Raw genomic sequence first — 20,560 nt, forward strand, 5'->3', positions numbered from 1 at the left:
CCTTCAATATCTAGTGAAAGTAGGGGCTTTTTAAATTGGGGAGGTGTATTGGTTTTGTATTGGTAGGGGTTAAAAAATGTGATTTTTAGAGGTATTTTCCAATATGTGGTCAAATTAAGGGTATTTTTTAATATGCCATGAATGCACACGATATGTTAGATGTTAATTGAGTGAATCCACCATGCTTCTACATCCCCATTTAAAAACGCAGATTTAACATCCATTTGATATACCTTAAAATTATGAAAATTAGAAAATGCAGGAAATATTCTTATGGCTTCAAGTCTAGCTACAGGCACAAATGTCTCTTCAAATTCTATCCCTTCCTATTGAGCATATCCTTTGCATACAAGTTTTGTTTTTTTTTTAATTACTTCTCCATTTTTATTTAGTTTGTTCTTAAACACCCACTTTGTCCCAGTTACATTTTTATTATGAGGCCTTAGTAAGTTCACATGTATGGTTCTTTTCTATTTGATGAAGTTTTTGATGCATTGCCTTAACCCAACATTTATCTTTTCTTTCTTGATTCACATTTTGAGGTTTAATTATGGATAGTAAAGATAAGTGACTAGATGATCCAACAAAAGTTCTTCTAGTTTGTATTCATGCTTCCTTATCACCTAGAATTTGAGATTCAAGATGATTTCTCTGAACATACCTTGAGGGATTCTTTTCAAACATACATGTATTTTCATTTCCTTCCTCTAATGCTTCTCTTTCTTCTTCTCCTACAACTTCTTGGATTTTAGTAGAGAGTGGTTCGTCATATGTTTGTGCTACCTTTTTGGTACACGTAGATGCTTCATTAATTACACCATCTATACCTTCAACAATATTTTGGAGCCTTTTATTATAATATTTATGATTCCTTTACTTTTGGAAGAGTATCTGAGAACGATTCCTTCATTAGCTCTAGATTCAAACTTTTGAAGCTTATCATCATTTTTCTTTATGAAACATATGATTCCAACGATTCTAAAGTGTTTGATAGTTGCAGGCTTACCATACCAGAGTTCATATGGATTTTTATCACTATTTAGTCAAACATGGGTTTTGTTACATATATCCACGGCTATACATACTGCTTCTCCCTAGAAGGTGTGAGGTCTTCCTAACTCATCAAGCATCGCACACGCCATTTTTTGAACTGTTTTGTTCATGCTTTCTGCCACTCCCTTTTGTTGAGGAGTTTTATCTATGGAAAATTGTCTTTTGACACCAGGCTACTCACAAAAAATGAACTCTCCTCCTTTATTATATCTAATACATTTTGTTTTAAGTTCCAATTTATTTTCCACCATATCCTTGAATATTTTGAACTTTTCAAATGCCTCATCTTTATACTTTAGTAAACCAACCCATCACATTCTTCTAAAGTCATTAATCAATAGGATGAAGTGTTGCTCACGACGAGGATACTTCTTTCTCAAAGGTCCTGTTAATGGTGCTAGAAATCCGTCAACCAAAGGGGTCTCCCCAATGTGAAGTCCCAATTAGAACTCACACCATCTAGAATAAGAGCCCCATCCAGAGTAACAACATGATTACCATGCATTCTTATAGATTTTCGTTGGCTCTAACTATTAGCAAGAGAGAGGAATGAAAATGTGCCTTCGAAAATCAAGTGAGTGTTCCTAGTGATTGTTCAGTTGTAAGTGTGTCAAGTTTCTTCTACTGCGGAGGGAGAAAAGAAAGTGAGCCTCTAAGAGGGAGGTAATAGTACCACCCTAGTAGAGACACATGCAACCAAGAAGGATTAGTCTAACATCCAAAAAAATAGTCCAAAAATATGCAACGTTCATTACAACCAATCAACAATAAAGATCTGTCTAATATCGATCAGAATAGTCCACAAGGATGTGATAGCAATAGAAACCATCATATCACATTATCAATATGATAAGTACCAAAATAACCGAAATATTTCAACAACTTTAGCATAGTCTTAAAAATATTTATAATCCATGCATGAAGAACATGTTGGACATGATGCTTTTGATATTAAGTAAAAGTTCCAAGACATAGGTATACAATGAACACCACTATCTCCAGTAGTGGATAATTGGATCCATTAATTACTCCCAAAAAAAAAACTTGTCTCTCTAATTCCTTGTGGGAGGAGCCAAGGTGAAAATTCCTATGCTCATACAATGAGGGTGTATATATAACCAATGGGGTGATTCTTTACCTCCCTTGTGACTCTTTGACTACCCTCATGATTGTTTGACTTCCTATGACTTTTCAACTTTACATGACTATTCATATTTTGTACATTTCCTTTGGACTTCCACTTTATAATACATTTTCAAAAAAGGAATTACATAATCCACAAGAATGATGTGGCATATGATGATTCATGACATGACTATTGAGGCAAATTAATTACCTATCATTTAATTGTCATCTGGGGGGTTTCGTAAAACTTGTGAAGCATGTGTGCACTATATATGCTAGAAATTAACTTTCAATTAGATTAACTTAACTACGAAACCAAATAACGACAAACCAAATTCTCCTATTCTAATTCAACAATCAACTTCAAAAAAAATTATAGTACAATTATAGTACAACGCGCAAAATTGAAATATCAATCTCTAAATCTTGCAGGAATTGAAAAGAACACCACTCTTTTAGAAATGAAAGAAAAAGCAATCATTCTTAACCTCTCACACAGGAAAATATATGAAAACAAATAAAAACAAATGCTCTTAACTTCTAGGTAGAAACAAAATAAAAACAATCACTATTAACCTCTCACACAAGAAAAGATATGAAAGAAAATAAAAACAAATGCTCTTAACTTCTAGGTAGAAAACAAATAAAGACAATCACTCTTAACCTCTCACACAGGAAAATATATGAAGAATTAAATCTTAATCTATGAAAGCAATAAATCTAAATCTATGAAAAACCATAAATCTCACACATTGTTGGTGGCCAATACAAAATCATGAGAATTGGCAAGTTGAGAGGCTCCAAATGCAAGCATAACTATTATACCTCTATACTACTAGTGTAACCCCTTATTGTTATTAGTACAAACCCATTATTATATTGTTGTACCCATGTAGTCCTCATATTGTTATTATTGTGCCCCATAGAAGCCCATTATTTCTATTATTGTGCCCTTACATTATTATTGTTATGTCGGCTCTAATTATATTATGACCCCTTAGACTCCTATATATAGAAAGGAGGCCTTGTCATTTGTATCATCTAAGAATTGTTCATTTTTGTAATGCAAAGAAGGTTGTCCCCTCGAAGAGGCTTATTTCTAAGGCGTTCATCTATCTTTTCTATCCTTTTGTGAGCTGGTTTCATAACATTTGGTATCAGAGCTTTGGATTCTAGGGTTTCGCTACTCCAAATAGGTCATAATGGAATTTTTGCTATAACTTTGTTTCTGCGATGTTTCAGAAGCTAAAAAAACCCATTTGGGACGAAATAGTTCATAAATTTAGGTCCAAATTTCAGAGCTTATCTCGCTATATTTACAGAGATATGATTTGAGGACGTTGGCATTTTTTAAGACTCCCGAATTACATTCCAAACAGGTGACCTGGGAAAAATCGTCATAACTTGTGTTTTGAGCATCAGATTGAAATTTCGCAAGAAGTTTCAAAAAGAGAACGACCTTTAGTTTTCTGTGTATCAGTCTTAGCTACTGAGGTCAAAATAGTGACACGTGGCACTTCATACAAGTGCGCTCTTCTAAAAAGGTATATAATCAAGTCATATTGGGATATTGTTCATAACTCTTTCTTGGAGAACCCAATTTTGATCATACTGGTGACATTGGAAAGAGGATGCAAAGGGCTACTGCAAATGGCAATTTCAGAACTGGAAGATCCGAAATTACAGAGTTACAATAGTTTCAAGATCGAGCTCCTAAAATCAAGAAAAGGCGATATGAGGAAGTTTGATGGCAAGGATCTGGTAAATTAGATACTACAGATGGAGCAATATTTTGATCTACATGAGGTGCAACTGTTACAAAAGGTACGTATTACATCTTCATATTTAGAACCAGATCAATTTTTATGGTATAAAGGGCTTTGTTCTCATAAACAACTTGTTATGTGGTCAATTTTCACGAAGGAAATGATAGCACATTATGAGGATACAAAGAGCAACACCTTCTTTAGAGAAACACCACAACAATTGGAAGAAAAAAAGAGAAAAAGGGATTTGTTAAAATTGTGATAACAAATACATTAAAGGTCATAAGTGTGTTGAGAAGAAATTATTTTACATTGATTGTGGAGAGGAGGAAGAAAGGATCAAGAAATGTCAAAAGAAGAGGATATACACCAAGAACCAACCCCAGAGAAAGAAGAAATGAATCTGACCATATCTTGTAAAGCATTGGAAAGAATTACTACTCATCAAACTCTCAAGATAGAAGGACATATCAAGAAGAAAAAGGTTCAAGAAGTGAAAGATCACATTGAGAAAGAAGAAATGAATCCAACCATATCTTGTAATATATTGGCTGGAATTACCACTCCTCAAACTATCAAGATAGAAGGACATATCAGAAGAAAACTGTTCAAGAAATGAAATATCACATCGAGCATCAAGAAACGAATCCAACCATATCTTGTAAAGAATTGGAAGAAATTACCATTCCTCAAACTCTCAAGATAGAAGGACATATGAAGAAGAAAAAGGTTCAAGCAGTGAAAGATCACATCAAGCATCAACAACAAGCTCTCCAACTTTTAAAGGAAAACGCCACTTTGGTGCAGAATAAAATGAAACAATAGGTAGATCAACATCGCAGTGAAAAAAGGTTTGATGTAGGTGATTGGGTATTTTTACGGCTACATCTCAAGAAAGCTATTTATGAGAAGTAAATGTTGACAATACTACATGCACTTAAGAAGTGGCGACCTTACCCAATGGGAAGACACTTCAAGGTAAAAATGGATCATGATAGTCTTAAATAGTTTTTAGAACAAATATTATCTTTAGAAGAACAGAAAAAATGGGTCACAAACATGTTGGGTTATGACTTTGACATCATCTACACAAAAGAGAAGAAAACTTTTGTTGCAAATGCACTCGCAAGAAAGCAAGGATAATTTTAGGGGCGAATGTTCGCCCTTTGGCGAAATTAAGGGGTTTTAAATTTTTAGTGGGCGAATATTTTGTATCATAGTACATTTTTAAAAATCACCTCAAATAGCCCACCTTATTTTAAGGGAGAGGGTAAAAAAGGTAAATTTAGCCCTTGAAATTAGGAGTGACAACCTTCCATTCGCCCATTTTCAAGAATAGGTTTTATTTAAGTGAATCCTATGGGCCAAATACCATATTTTATAAAAGAGGTATGGTAAATTAATAAAAATATAAATAAATGAGAGGTATGGTAAATAAATAAAACATTTTTTATATTTACTCCATAAGTCACTTGGTGTAAACAAATAAAAATATAAGTAAAGTGGAGGTATGGTAAATAAATAAAACGTCTTTTTATACTTACTCAAAAGGTATGGTAAATAAATAAAAATATAAATAAACTAGACGTACGGTAAATAAATAAAACCTCTTTTTATATTTAGTCCATAACCCTCGTTCTATTTATGAAGGCTCAAGAAAGAGGTTTTATTTAAGTGAATCCTATGGGCCAAATACCATATTTGTAACAGAGGTATGGTAAATTAATAAAAATATAAATAAACAAGAGGTCTGGTAAACAAATAAAACATTTTTTTATATTTACTCCATAAGTCACCTTATATTTACGAACACTCAAAAAATGGGTTATATTTAGGTGAAACCTATGGGCAAAATACTATGGGACAAATACCATGGACTAGATTGTTTTTAATACCATGCAAAAAACCATTATTAACTGTAATATTAGAATTAATAAAAAAAAATGGCACATGGTATTGACCCATGGTATTCACCAAAATGGCACATGGTATTGGCCCATGGTATTCACCTGGAACGTAGCCTATTTAAATGGGGGAGTTAATTAAACCAGCATAGATCCATCTCTGGATCTACTAACCCCCGAGAGGTATCAAATATCGTGATATGCAAACTAGCATAGAGTGAAAAAATATTTGATCCTCTTGGGGCTTGGTCAAGAGTAAAAATGGATGTTGTAATTTAATGTAGGTTAAACATTTTAGCTTGGTTAAAATAAAAAATAAAATAAAAATCAACTATTAATTTTATTAATTTTTATAAATTACTAATAGTAATTTTTACGCTCCAGGTTTATGATAACCCATGGTATTGACCCATGGTAATACCATGGTATTCATGTGAGCATCCACTATTTAAAGGGGAAATTCTATAGTCTTAGATCCATACAAAGTTTTATTATTTAGTGAAAGACTTGCCAAGATCTTACAAGATTTTATAATTGAGTAAAATATTCGCCATGCCTGGTGAGAGATTCGCCAAAAAATTATATATACATATTATATTATTGATAAAATCGCCTTCCATTTTTCCTATATACCATGGAGATTCGCCCATTTATTATATTTATAAATTTAGGGGGGGTTCTTAAAATTTTCCCTGCAAGAAATGATGAGGATGTGGAAGCATTGTTTTGTGCTATTTATATTATCCAACCAGATTGGATAAACGAAGCAAGGACGAAGAACTGTGGACACCCATCCAAAAGTTGCAAAATATCCCAATTCAAACAATATTTACAAAACTTGAAGAGGAAGGAAAAATCATATTGGAACCTAGAGCAGTCACAGAAACAAGAATCCGACAGCTATGAAATCGATCAATTTTAGAGTATCTCATAAAGTGGAAGAACTTACCCACTGAAGATTCCACATGGGAGGACAAGAATTTTATACAGAAGCATCAAGAACTACTCAAGCATTGAGGACAATGCTTTTTGAAGGAGAGGGGCATGTTAGGCCCCTATACTACTAGTGTAACCCCTTATTATTATTAGTACAAACCCCTTATTATATTGTTGTACCCATGTAGTCCCCATATTGTTATTATTGTGCCCCATAGAAGCCCACTAACGCTTACATTATTATTGTTATGTCATCTCTGATTATATTATGACCCCTTAGACTCCTATATATAGAAAGGAGGTCTTGTCATTCGTATCATCTAAGAATTGTTCATTTTTGTAATGTAAAGGAGGTTGCCCCCTCAAAGAGGCTTATTTCTAAGGCATTCATCTATATTTCCTATCTTTTTGTGAGCTGGTTTGCTAACAATAACCAAATCAAGGTGAACATCACTCATGAGCATGGTGCCAAATCTAGATTATATATTCAAAACATGAGCATTCCTCCAACTTTACACATGCCTTTCAAAGGAGAAGGCTCTCCTATTTATACAAAAACATAAGAAGCTACCTCATTAATATAGGTCCATTATTTTGTCCCTAGATCCCTAGAAAATCTCATAGAGTTACAACTCAAATAGTTAATGATGAGACACATATCCTCTTTGACCTTTATCCAAATCTTCTTCCATATCTTGAAGATAATTCGAATTTGAGCATTGGAGGCCACAAAAGGGTGCCTTGGAAGCTTCCAAATGACCTACACATGTCATGAAACTCAAACCACTTTTAAGTATTAGCAAGTATATGTCATTTTTCTAAGTTTTAACCATTTAATTCACTTATAATACTAGAAATCATTAACTTTTGGAAAACACAAACATAATCCATATAATTATGAAAATGGAGGCTAATGAAAGGTTATATGGTCATGGAGTTGTGACATGTGAGTGAAATGGTGGTGATAAAGGTGAAAGTGGATGATACTTTGAATACATTTTGGAGACTCTACATTCCCCCCAACTGACATTATTGCATGTCCTCATGCAATCTACCACATTTCTTAATCACGATTCGCTTTTGAATGAGCTTGGCTTATATCATATGTCCTTAAACTTGGCATTTGATAGTATTTGGCAATTTTATTTCATTTCGCAAAGTATTCCTTGTCATACATTGAATTGCAACATGTTTGGTTGGTTCTTGTGTGAAAACCAAATCTTAATGGTATTGGTTCTTGTGTTTCAATACCTTGTTTCTTTTTGTTGCAGCAAGATTCATTGAACATGTTTAAGAATGCATAAATCAGCCATATAATATGCTCATCATTTAGACATTTATTTGCAAATCATTTAACTTTTGAACCATAATGAAATCATAATTGATTAGGATGAGTATGTTAGGGTGAAATGAAGTGAAATGGAATGAAGTGATATGGATGTGATAATAAATGGATGTCCCTTCCCCCAACTAAAGGTGTTTACGGTTTTTTTTTCAAATGAGAAACGAAATATGGTGAAGTATTTTCCCAAAATTATAATTTTAGTATTCAAGGAATTCTATGATTAAAGGCTAGAAAAGAAGATAACTTTACTTACCTAGGAAGTGGACAAACTATGCATATGTAGAGAAGTTGTAGTTGTTGCTGGATCATGGAATAAAATGTAGAATTTCATCTATTTCTTGGTTGCATAAATGGTGGATGAGGTGGTGAAAGTGGATTCTTTATTTCTGCTGCTAAATCTGTTGTATCTACTGCAAAATGCTGAAATGATATAGTCTTCACCTGCTACAAAACCCGATGGTACAATTCTAGTCATGTGAATAAATGTGTTGTTGTCGAGCATGAAGAGAAGTCATTGGATTACCGGCCATTGATGAATGTCATTAACCAATGCGAGGAAAACTCGCCATTAATGTCAACGAGTGCCAAGGTACCTAAGTACATCTTGCAAAGTGTGAATAGATGAGTTGATGTCGAGCCACTTGCAAGATCTAATGATCAAGGGACATTGATGTATTCTCATGATTGTTAGCGAGAGAACTTGTCATTGATGCATACAAACCTCAAGGTACTAATAAGGACTCTAGCCCTGAACCTAGATAATGTGCTAATGTCGATAGGCCAAGATTTGTTAGAAGGGAGGCCTTAATGAATCCTCCATCATCTAACACGAGTACGAAATAATGATTTTGGAAGGACTATGAATGAAAAATTTTGCAGTGGATCAAAGTTTATTTAATGGAAAGGAAACTGACAAGAGGGTAAACAGGCGAACGGAAAGCAAAAGGACAAATCAACATGTAAGCGAAATGAATGTCCCTATTAATGTGTTAATGAATGGAAATTATGGACAATGTGACTCTTTGCAAGGAAAATGGTGATGACAATGCTTAGCGAAAATGCGTGAATAGCTTGTGAGTTTGGAGAGGAAAAATGATGGCATTTATGGATGATATAAATGGATTTAATTGGTTCCATGTCTCTTTGAATTGGTCCTAGAAAACCAATAGTGAAAAAATTGGCCTCCTTCAATTCTCTGATTGTCCTGGAACCTGAAAATAAACATGGTACTAACATTGCAATAAAACGTAAGTGTGTTCAAAGAGAAGTGATCAATTTCTTTTTGATACATACGAAAAATTTGCATAATTAACAAGTTCATGACGTGTCTTCATTTCAAATGGTTAGTCCAATTTCACAATTGTGATAATAAATCCAATTTCTAAAAGAAAACAATTTCCTCAATTTATGTTTGAATCATAGCATTTCATAAAGATAAAGAAATATTATTTGCAAATGCTTAATGATTCCTGCAAAAGAATCTTTGATCAAAAATTCATCAATCGATCTTGCAAATAAATCGCCTTCACAGTTACTTTTTTTTCCTGCATCATACTTGAAAAAATAATCATTAGACAAAACCAATCAATTTTGATCATTATTTCCTAATTTGAATGCACTGTTGACAAATAGATCATTGAGTTAAATACATAGCTGCAGAATTGTTTTTCAGCTGCAGAATTGTGGTTCAGCTGCAGAATTGTGGTTTAGCTGCAGAATTGTGTAGTTTCTGTAGCTAAAATCTTGAACATACAGTTAAATACACACAACTATGCATTTTTATCATGAACAAATAACCAGTCCAATCTTCAAAATGATCAATACCTCTTCCATAAAAATGAGCAAATTCCTACTTGTTTTATTGATGCAGTAAACAAATTTTATTAAAAAGGAAAAAATAATAAAAAAAATAAAAATTATATTATTTTTTTGGAAGACATATAGCCTTCATAGTAGGTTGTATAATGAACTCCTCTACTCAATAATCAAAATAAATACACCCTATCATCCATGAAAATGAAACTTCAAAGCCAACACTACTACTATTGTAATGGATCATTGTTAAAATCAGATGTGGAAAAGAAACCTGTAACTTTGACCCTTAGTGAACTGTAATTCAAAACATGAGTGCTAAAACCTAAATGAAAGTGAGATGCGGTGCATGCACCAATGAAGTTCTAGTGATAAGCAGAAGTAGAATTTCAAGTGGATATTTGATATTATCACTTACGAATTCCATCTCTTCAGGTTGTGCTAGGCATTAATGATTATATAGGAATCTCCTTCTAGCATGATGGTGATGTTATGGCATGTGTCCAAAGTCAGACCTGCGTCCAGGGATTGCATCTCGACTGATATATTAATATGTATGCCTCTGAAGCCTGAGAATAGTAGAATTATCGTTCCTATATCATATCTTGTGGATTTTCTGTCAATACAGCGCACCACATGTTGCATAAAAAAACACGTGCACCACTGCAATTTATCTGGTATTTTGGCTTTTTCTATAGGTCTACCAAAGCGATAGAAGATATATGAATTCTATGGATATTCCACCTCCTGAAGATCAGGAAAACTGGATTTTCTCCTTCCATCATGGCCGCAACTGTCTGTGCATTAAATTCTAAATCCGTTTTTCCTCACGTAATCTAGAAAATAAGGCTCTAGAGAATCCAAAATTTCTCCCAATCGATTACAAATTTTCTAAAATTATTCTTGGGATTTATCACTAACCCCATTCGGAGAAAAACCCATGTTTTATTTTTTTCAAACTCGTTTTCATTTGGCTAGAAATAGTGTTTCAACAACGACGTTTTTAAGCTGCTACGCATTTCCTCTACAAGTATTGGACTCTATCTTTCTGGGTTCGATTTGATCTGCAACTCGACTGTTATTCTTTATTTCTAATGGCCAATGGTAACTTTCAAAATTTGAGATATACATCTTGGAACTTTGCAACCTTGATATGCCTACCATTTGGGTGGATTCTCAGAGACACGTATACCTCAATGTGCCCGCCATTTGAGTTTGTGATTTGGGTGAACTCGAGGGAGCATCCTTGAGATTTGCAACCTTGAGATGTATATCAGGCATGGGTTGATGAAACCTTCTCATCGGAGACATTATCAAGCAAATACTAACAACAAATCTTAGCAACGGATCAATAAAGGGCACTCTAATCTGCCTCCATATCAATGCAAGCTGTTTGGTCATGTCATTACTTGAAAATGACTCTGGAAGGAGATTTGTAAAAGATAGTCGATCCATATTGAATCAAAATGGATTCATTTTAACCTTTGATATGCCAGATATGCAACAATTTTAAAGAAATATATAATCTTATTTCTGTTTATTCTTTTTTTTCTTAAATGATGAATTTTGGATTTTGTTTTTGAAGCTAATGCAATTGATTTTTTTTTTTTACAGGTCGCGTGATTTGTCAATTCTTTTGGAAAAAATTGATAACTTTTATTAAAAAAATTTATTTCCCTTATTCAAAAACATGAAGATTTTTTTTTTTATGTTATTCACTTTTTTATTGAAAATATAACATGATTTTTTATTTTAATTTTAATTTTTTTTAGAATCAAAGCATGATTTTTTTTATTGAAAATATTTGTGATGTTAATGAAAAAAACACAAGAAAATAAATAAAATTCTAAAATATTTTAATGACTAAAAACTTTAAAAAAATGCAATCAAGAACTTAAAAAAAATGTAATCAAGCTGATTTTATTTTGCTATTTTATCCTACTCGAAAGATTTTTTTTTTTTTTAAGTATATGAATGTTTCTAATGGATCCATTTATGGATTAATATTTCTAAAATGTTCATATCCAAATTTGTAAAATGTACCTGATTGTGCATGAGGACATGAGAAATTGTTTTAACCTTTAGATTTGCCGCAAATATCTCTTGAAGAACGGATGAATGTCGTGGCATAATCATGTTTCGATACCATTCCTCAATGTAATCTTTGTGCTCCAAAGAGTGTTTAATCTGTATTCTAGATCCTTTGTCCATAAATGGTTGATATCAATTTTTTTTATATTTTTATAAAAATGATATGCAACGAAATGATTTACGCATCTATATGCTTTAATCATGCATCTAGGAAAAAACTAAAAAAATATGAACTCTAGACTGAAAGCTAGTTCCTATGCACACTTCCCTAGCAATGGTGCCAAAATATTGAGGCAAATTAATTACCTATCATTTAATTGTCAACCCGAGGGTTTCGTAAAACTTGCGAAGCGTGAGTGCACTATATATGCTAGAAATTAAATTTCAATTTAGATTAAGTTAACCACAAAACAAAATAACGAAAAAACAAATTCTCCTATTCTAATTCAACAATCAACTTCAAAAGAAATTACAGTACAATTATAGTACAATGCACGGAATTGAAATCTTAATCTTTAAATCTTGCAGGAATTGAAAAGCACACCACTCTTTCATAAATGAAAGAAAAAACAATCATTCTTAACCTCTCACACGAGAAAATATATGAAAGCAAATAAAAACAAATGCTCTTAACTTCTAGGTAATAACCAAATAAAAACAATCACTCTTAACCTCTCACACAAGAAAAGATATGAAAGCAAATAAAAACAAATGCTCTTAACTTCTAGGTAGAAAGCAAATAAAGACAATCACTCTTAACCTCTCACACAAGAAAAGATATGGAAGAAATAAATCTTAATCTATGAAAACAATAAATCTAAATCTATGAAAAACAATAAATCTCACACATTGTTGGTGGCCAATCCAAAATCATGAGAGAGGGCAAGTTGAGAGGCTCCAAATGCAAGAATAACCAAATCAAGGTGAACATCACTCATGAGCATGGTGCCAAATCCAAATTCTATATTCAAAACATGAGCATTTCCCCAACTTTACACATGTCTTTCAAAGGAGAAGGATCTCCTATTTATACAAAAACATAAGAAGCTACCTCATTAATGGAGATCCATTATTTTCTCCCTAGATCCCTAGAAAATCTCATAGAGTTACAACTCTAATAGGTAATGATGAGACACATATCCTCTTTGACCTTTATCCAAATCTTCTTCCATATCTTGAAGATAACTCGAATTTGAGCATTGGAGGCCACATAAGGGTGCTTTGGAAGCTTCCAAATGACCTACACATGTCATGAAACTCAAGCCACTTTTAAGTATTAGGAATTATATGTCATTTTTCAAATTTTTAACCATTTAATTCACTTATAATACTAGAAATAATTAGCTTTTGGAAAACACAAAGGTAACCCATATAATTATGAAAATGGAGGCTAATGAAAGGTTATATGGTCATGGAGTTGTGACATGTGAGTGAAATGGTGGTGATAAAGGTGAAAGTGGATGATATTTTGAATACATTTTGGAGACTCTACAATGACATGGCATGGAACTGCTGACAAGGATTCTTGATGATATGGCAGTGTCAATCCATTCTTGCTTCTCCTTTGTCTTCAACAAGAGATGTGCAATGCTTCATCCTCATGAGAGATATAATTTTTTCTTCATATCGACCCTCCAAAGGGTTGTGAATTTGATGGAGTGTTCATGTGGTTATGATATTTGATATTATGTTGCAATGTAGTGTTCCTTTTCCTTCTCGCATGTTGATCATCTTATCTCTTCAGCTCCATATGTGTTTTCTAGCATGTCCCCCTTCTCCATCTCCTTCTTCATCATCTTGCCATTGCATGATAGAGTACCTACCTCTGTAATCCACTCATGACAAGATGATATCAGTCTGATAAACCCCTAGTCTCATATGTTGCATGATTATCCACTAACTGAGGCAGGACATGTTGAGAGAGAGGGTCAGTGATTGCGTAGTTGCATAGCTCAGGAAACTAGGGGTGAAGCATGAGCCATGCGACTGTGTAATGCATAGTTCAAGTTGGACTTTGAAAGAAGATTGCACATTTTTGTGATTTAGTGAGTCAGGCTGAGGGGTTTTTCATTATTTTAGTTGACTGTGAAATTCTGGGAGGCAGAAGAGGCTAGGGGACTACGCAGTTGCACAACTAAGGAGCTTAAGGGTTGCACTTGAGGTCTGAGACTATGTAATGTGCAGCTCAAACCTAGCTGGAGGGCATGCATTAGAGGAGTTTTGAGGTATAAAATGGGCCTCCTAAGAAAATTATAAAATAATAGTGGAAATAATAAAATAATATTAGATTACATCATCAAATTTTAGAGGGAAAAAAGAAAAAGCTATTTTTTCAACTCATATTTTTAACTTATATCCTTATAAGTTTACTCAAATTTCAAGTGGACACACTCATTGGATGCAGAATTTGATTCCTCATCCAAGGAGTACCCATGTTGTATACTTTCGATGGACCTTTCTACATGAGAAATGAGAAATACATGAAAAACATGATTATAACCACATTTTTCCATGTATTTCTCATTTTTCTTGTAGCAGAGTCCATCGAAAGTAGGGTATGCCTTGGATGAGGAATTGAATTTTTCATCCAATGAGTATTCCTGCTTGAAATGTGAGTAAAATCTTAGGGATATAAGTTTAAAATACTAGTTGAAGAAGTAGTTTATTATTTAATTATTTTTTAATCTTTTTACCTTTTTACTCCAAAAATGGTGAATCATCCCCCATGTTTGACATAATCATATTAAATCTTATTGGTCCTTATAAAGTTTATTTTTTTGTACATTTTTCTTAGGAGGCCTATTTTAGACGTCAAAATTCCCCTAATGATTGTGTAGTTTGGAGGCCAAGGCATAAGGAATTCCTTTACTGTTGTTGTTGGAACATAAGCTATAGTGTGAGAATGTAGAATGTATACCCGTAAGTCTTTACGCGCTTTCACCAAAGCCAAAGTTTGCTTCTCAATAATGTTGTATTTCAGTGCTACATCCCTTATTGTCGAACTGAAAATGCTATAGGCTGTTCAATTTTCTGGTCCTTCTTTTGCATCAGGACAACTGCTAAAGTATGCTTAGCGGCAAATGAAAATATAATAAAATCTGAAGTATAATTGTGACTGATTAAAGTAGGAGCAGTAGATAATGAAAATTTGACTTCATTGAGAGACTTCTTGGCATCTTCAGACCATCTTACCTCGCTGTCCTTTTTCAACACGTTTGTCATCTCTCTCAATTGTTCAGCAAGGTTGGGGAAGAATATCCTTAAAAAGTTAATTTTCCCATTAAATGACTGAATTTATTTTTTGTTCCTTGGAAAATATAATTGTTGAATGGCTTTAACTCTTGTGGGTTCAAACTGGATCTCATCCTTGGAAATGATGTGCCCCAACAACTTACCTTCTTCCATGGTGAAAAGTGTCTTTTTAGGATTCAGCGAAATGCTGAATTCTATGCATCACTGAAAGACAATTCTTAGATGATGTAAGTGTTCCTCATCATATTTATAAAAAAATGTAAGATAATCTAAATAAACAACTAGAAAAAAATCCTTTTATTTGGCGAAGGAGATATCCATAGCTCACTGAAATGTTGCTCCTACATTCTTTAATCCAAATGACATTTTGGCGTACATAAATGTACCCCATGGTGTCATGAAATTTGTTTTCGACTGATCATCCTTGTGCACTAAAATTTGATCGTAGCCCGAGTATCCATCAAGAAATGACATCCTGGAATACCCAACTACCCTCTGTAGCATATGTTCCATCTTCAGCAAGGGATAATTTTCCTTTGAGAACATTTTATTTAAATTTCTAAAATTGATGCAAAGGAAAATATCCCCGGTCCTCTTTCTCACTGGCACAAGATTTGACATCCATTCAGAAAAATGAATAGGAACTATAATACCAAATTTATAAAGCCTATTTACCTCTTTCTCAATGGATGATAGAAACTTAGGATTAATCCTCCTCAACTTATGGCGAAATGGCTTTTGATCAGGTTTAACCTGTAGAGTGTGTTGAATGATGTTCTTATCATACACCTTTAAATCTGAATAGTCCCAAGAAAATACATCAGAAATTTTTTTCATTAAAGCAATATACTTACTTTTCACCTCAGGAGATAAAGATTTTGAAAATTTGACCATCTTGGGCTTGTTTGATGTACCAATGTTTACATCTTCAACACCTTTTTATGTGGGGACCATGGTGGCCTTTTTAGAGACATCATCACAATCAAATAACTCTTCCAAAGGTACAAGATCTCATGGAATGTTATTGTCCTTCAACTGCAACACTTCCACCTCAGTTACTTCAATTTCCCGATCATTCTCATCACATGCATCATCAATATGGGAATTTAGAAATTCATCCTCCATGCAGTAGTAAGGGAATCGACCATAATATTTTGTGCTATAGGAATCAAAGACAGTTTATTCTGAAAAATTCTTAAGAATTTCGAGGTCAACATTTTGATAAGCTTTCATCCTTGGATGCTTAGCCTGGTACTCCCCTTTTACCTATTTAATTACGAACTCAGAGTCACCATAAACTGAAATTTTATTTGCTCCCAGGCTTTCTAGAATTTTAAAGCCAACAATCAGTGCTTCGTACTCCACCTCATTACTCAAGCAATAAAAAGGCAACTTGTAAGAACTTAATCTTACATTCTGAGGAATTTCACATGATTGATGCAAGGGGCCATGAATCCAGATGCCAATCCCAACTCCTTCTTTCCCCAATGCACCATCTAACTCCATGGTCCAAATACCATCTTCTTCATCTGGAAACATAATTTTGGAAGACTGATTTGTCTGATTTTCTGGAGGATGACTCACTCTCTCAACAATTTGTGTTTCTGGCACTGATTCAACAATCTCTTCAGGTGAAATTTTTGGCTGCAAACATTCTGCATCATTTTTCTACTTTTCTGCAATCAAATATTCCTGTACACTACTTATGACATCCAAAAATTCTAAAATTTGTACAATTTGACTATCATCATCAATTGGATTCATATCACTATACAAAATTAAAGACTCTAGATCGATACGTACAATGTGGATAGGGTGATTATTTGGTCTTTCTTTGCTACTAATCATGAATTTCATCTTCTTCTCCTGGTATAGTTTTCTAAGCTGCCCAAATACCAGTATAGTAGCATATGAAAAATCAAGTTGCAAGGTTCCTTTCAACTTTTCCCCCCAAGACCATGAAAGCAACATGCCAAACTGTGGAGGTATATCGGCGACCACTACATCCATCAACACATTCTTGGCTGGAATTTGGTCAAGGGACACTACTAGATATTTGATAAGGCCAAGACATTTGACTCTCCCCGAATCAAAAGAATACAAGTCATGGTAGGGTCGAGTGATGTCTAATCCCAATTTGTCCATAATAGCTTTTGGCATCAGGTTATGTGAGGCACCAGAATCTAACATGGCATTATGGAGTATAAACTCATGGAGTTTCAAAATAAGATAGAAAGGGGGAACTTCACTATCCTCAGGAATCCCTTCTATAGCTGGACCAAATGAAATTGCAGGCTCATCATCAGCAACATTGATAGTATTTGACATTTGATCTACTTTCAACATCTTAGCAATCTGCAATTTGTACTTTTCATTTTTGACTAGTTCAATTAGAGGAATTGAAACCTTCAATTTGGAAATTTCATTCTCTAAGCTAAACAAATTGGATTGTTTTTCTACCTCTTTTGTTGTGGTGTCCTTCTTTTTAGGCTGTCATTTGTTTTGAGATTCCTTTTTATGACTTTTAGTTTGAACCTCCTTGTCCTTCCTCATAGTTCTGGTAGAAGCTTCATTTCTTTTTCCTGACTCAGAATGACATTCTCTTTTTATTTGTTTTGATCTGCAAGGGCTGCTTCTTTATCCGGTGTATCTTTTTGAACATTCTACCTTTTGTAATGTAATATGACAAAGACATTTATGCTCCTCAAGTTGTATTGTTTCTACAAATGACTGAGAGCATTCTGATATCCCCTTTGATACTCTCTAGTCTGCATTGCCCATGAATCATCATTGGCAAGGACAAGCTGTTGATCACTTGTCGTTATTGATTCCTGAGAAAACTAATCTTCCTTAGTCAGAAAAGTAGGTAATTCATCTTCCTAAAAGAAATGATTATCCTCAAAAATTTCTTCTTCATCATCTTTTGGGCCTTGTGTGTAGTTTTGCTGAAATGGTGTTCTGATTTGTCCCTAAGGGTCTTGATTTTTCTATTCTTTCTGCTTATTTTGAAACTGTGATTGTTATTGCCCCCTATAGTTCGGATTCCTTATCAAAGGCTCTGCTTGTCTATTAGAAATAGTCATTATGCCCATCATTCTTTCCATTGTTTTAATCAGAGTCTCAAGCTTCACCTTAGAAGAAAAAGAAGACTCCTCCTTAATAGTAACTTTATTCTCACGTTTCTCTGGTTTTATTTTAGACTTCTTGATAAGAAAATTAGCTTCCACACTTACAACATCATGTTGCATTTCTTCCAAAGTTGCAGGATCTTTCTCCCTAAGCTGATATGTCATGTCTGGATCGAAGGCATTAGGATAATGGAGGAGGGATAAACTAGGAGGAGGTTTGATATCATTAGGAATGGAATTGTAAACTAGATTGAACCTTGTTGTAAACTCCTACATTGTCTCATTCGGGTTTCTTTTCATGGAATTATACTCAGCCAAAATGTGTAATGGATTTTTCTTCTCCTGCCACCAAGCTAAGAATAACTCTATCAATCGTTGGGAACTATTGATGGAATTGTTTTCCAAACTGCGAAACCATTTCTTTACATCTATGGAAAAACTCTGGGCTATGATTCTCATCTTTTCATCCTCATCATAAACCTCTTCAAGGTCGATAAATTCTATTAGCTTTGAACATGTTTTTGTGTTGTGATCTCTGAATTTCCATCAAAAAGAGGGAGTCTTTGACCATAGTTCTGAGGTAGGGAAGCAAGTTGACCAGGTAATAGTAGAGGAGCAAACCATGCCATGACTACTAGAGGAGGTAGTAGAGGTACTACACTGGGTTGGGTAGATATGATAATGGATTGTGTTGATGGAGATGATGAAACTAATGGAGATAGTGGTAAACTAATTATCGCTGACGATGTAACTGATATGTTTGGAGATGAGGTGGAGGACAAAGCAATAGCCAGGTTTTCAAGTTGATATTGAATGTAAGCTTTCTCGGTAGTGATTTGAAGTTGGTCAGCTAGGCTTTGAAGTTTATCAAATTTTAACCACAACTCGTGATCAGTTTTGGAAAAGAGGGATTTAGAAGAAGGGAGGTAGGAATCAAACCTAATAGGGTCAAAAACCACTTCCGAAAGGGAAGACTCAAATTTGGATCGAAACAAAGATTGCTCAAACTGAATATCAAAATAAATGTCTTCAATAGTCAATAATTGATCAGGTAGAGATGTATTTTTTACCAATTTTCAAGGTTCACTTTCAGGAATAGGGGATTTGAGTTTCTTAAGAAACTTCTCTGGATCATCAACCACAGGGGGTGGATTTGGGTCATTATTTTACCTCGTGTATATTTTAGGAGCCAAAGTTTTTTACACCTTGAACTTGATGCGATTTCTTAAATCAACCTTCTTTGGATAATGGAATCTTTCACCCACAGAACCAGTCTTGGAAGCACTTATAAAACTAATCCCAGGAATAATATAACATTCATTTCCCCAACAATGATGCCAAAATGTTATCCTCCACAATGTCTCAGGTTGAGAGGAGATCGACGGAGGTAACCACAGAACAAGGTTTTAGTTTGGTATCTAGCCCTACCAAAGCAGAGAGGGTTATCTCTATGAAATCACAGTCAAGAGATGACTAGAATGTAAATAATTTTACGCTAGATAGCTAGGCTCAGGTGGGTTTTGGAAAATTTAGGGTTTTGTTGTTGGATAAGGGAGAAAAAACAGGTAGCTAGGTCAGAGGATGAGAGGGTTACAACAGTAAAGATATCAAGGAGAAATGTAGCAATACTTTTGTGATGGATCTTAGGGCTTGTCAGTATAGTGTAGTTTTTATAAGAATCTAAATGTCTTAATGAGCATGAAACATGAATTCGTTAAGTAGGAAAGAAAATACACATAATGAATTTTCCATATTAACAGAGCTTAATGCAAAGAATTATGTTTATAAACTATAAGGAAAAAAATTTAAGAATAATGAATGGAAAGATAAGATGAATATATTTCATGTAAAGCTATAACACAGAAAAAGAAACATAACAAACCTACTGCACATGAATTCCTAAATAATAGCTGCAAATTGTGTCCTTTGATTTTCAGAAATGTCAAGTACAAGCTACAATGGTTTTCTCCTCTAATGTCCAACCCTTCTCTCTGACTAAGAAAATGATACATATAGACCAAAATCACCTCTACTCACTCTCAAAGATCAAATTCATGACTCTAGGAACTATTCCATGAGGTGTTCTAACCAAACCCGGATGTCTAGGGAAGTTAAAACAACTTCTACAATTATCTTTGACTCCAACCT

Source organism: Pinus tabuliformis, chromosome 6, assembly GCF_031772625.1.
Source record: "Pinus tabuliformis cultivar Carrire ecotype Pingquan chromosome 6, CPIR1, whole genome shotgun sequence".
In the NCBI taxonomy this organism is placed as follows: domain Eukaryota; kingdom Viridiplantae; phylum Streptophyta; class Pinopsida; order Pinales; family Pinaceae; genus Pinus; species Pinus tabuliformis.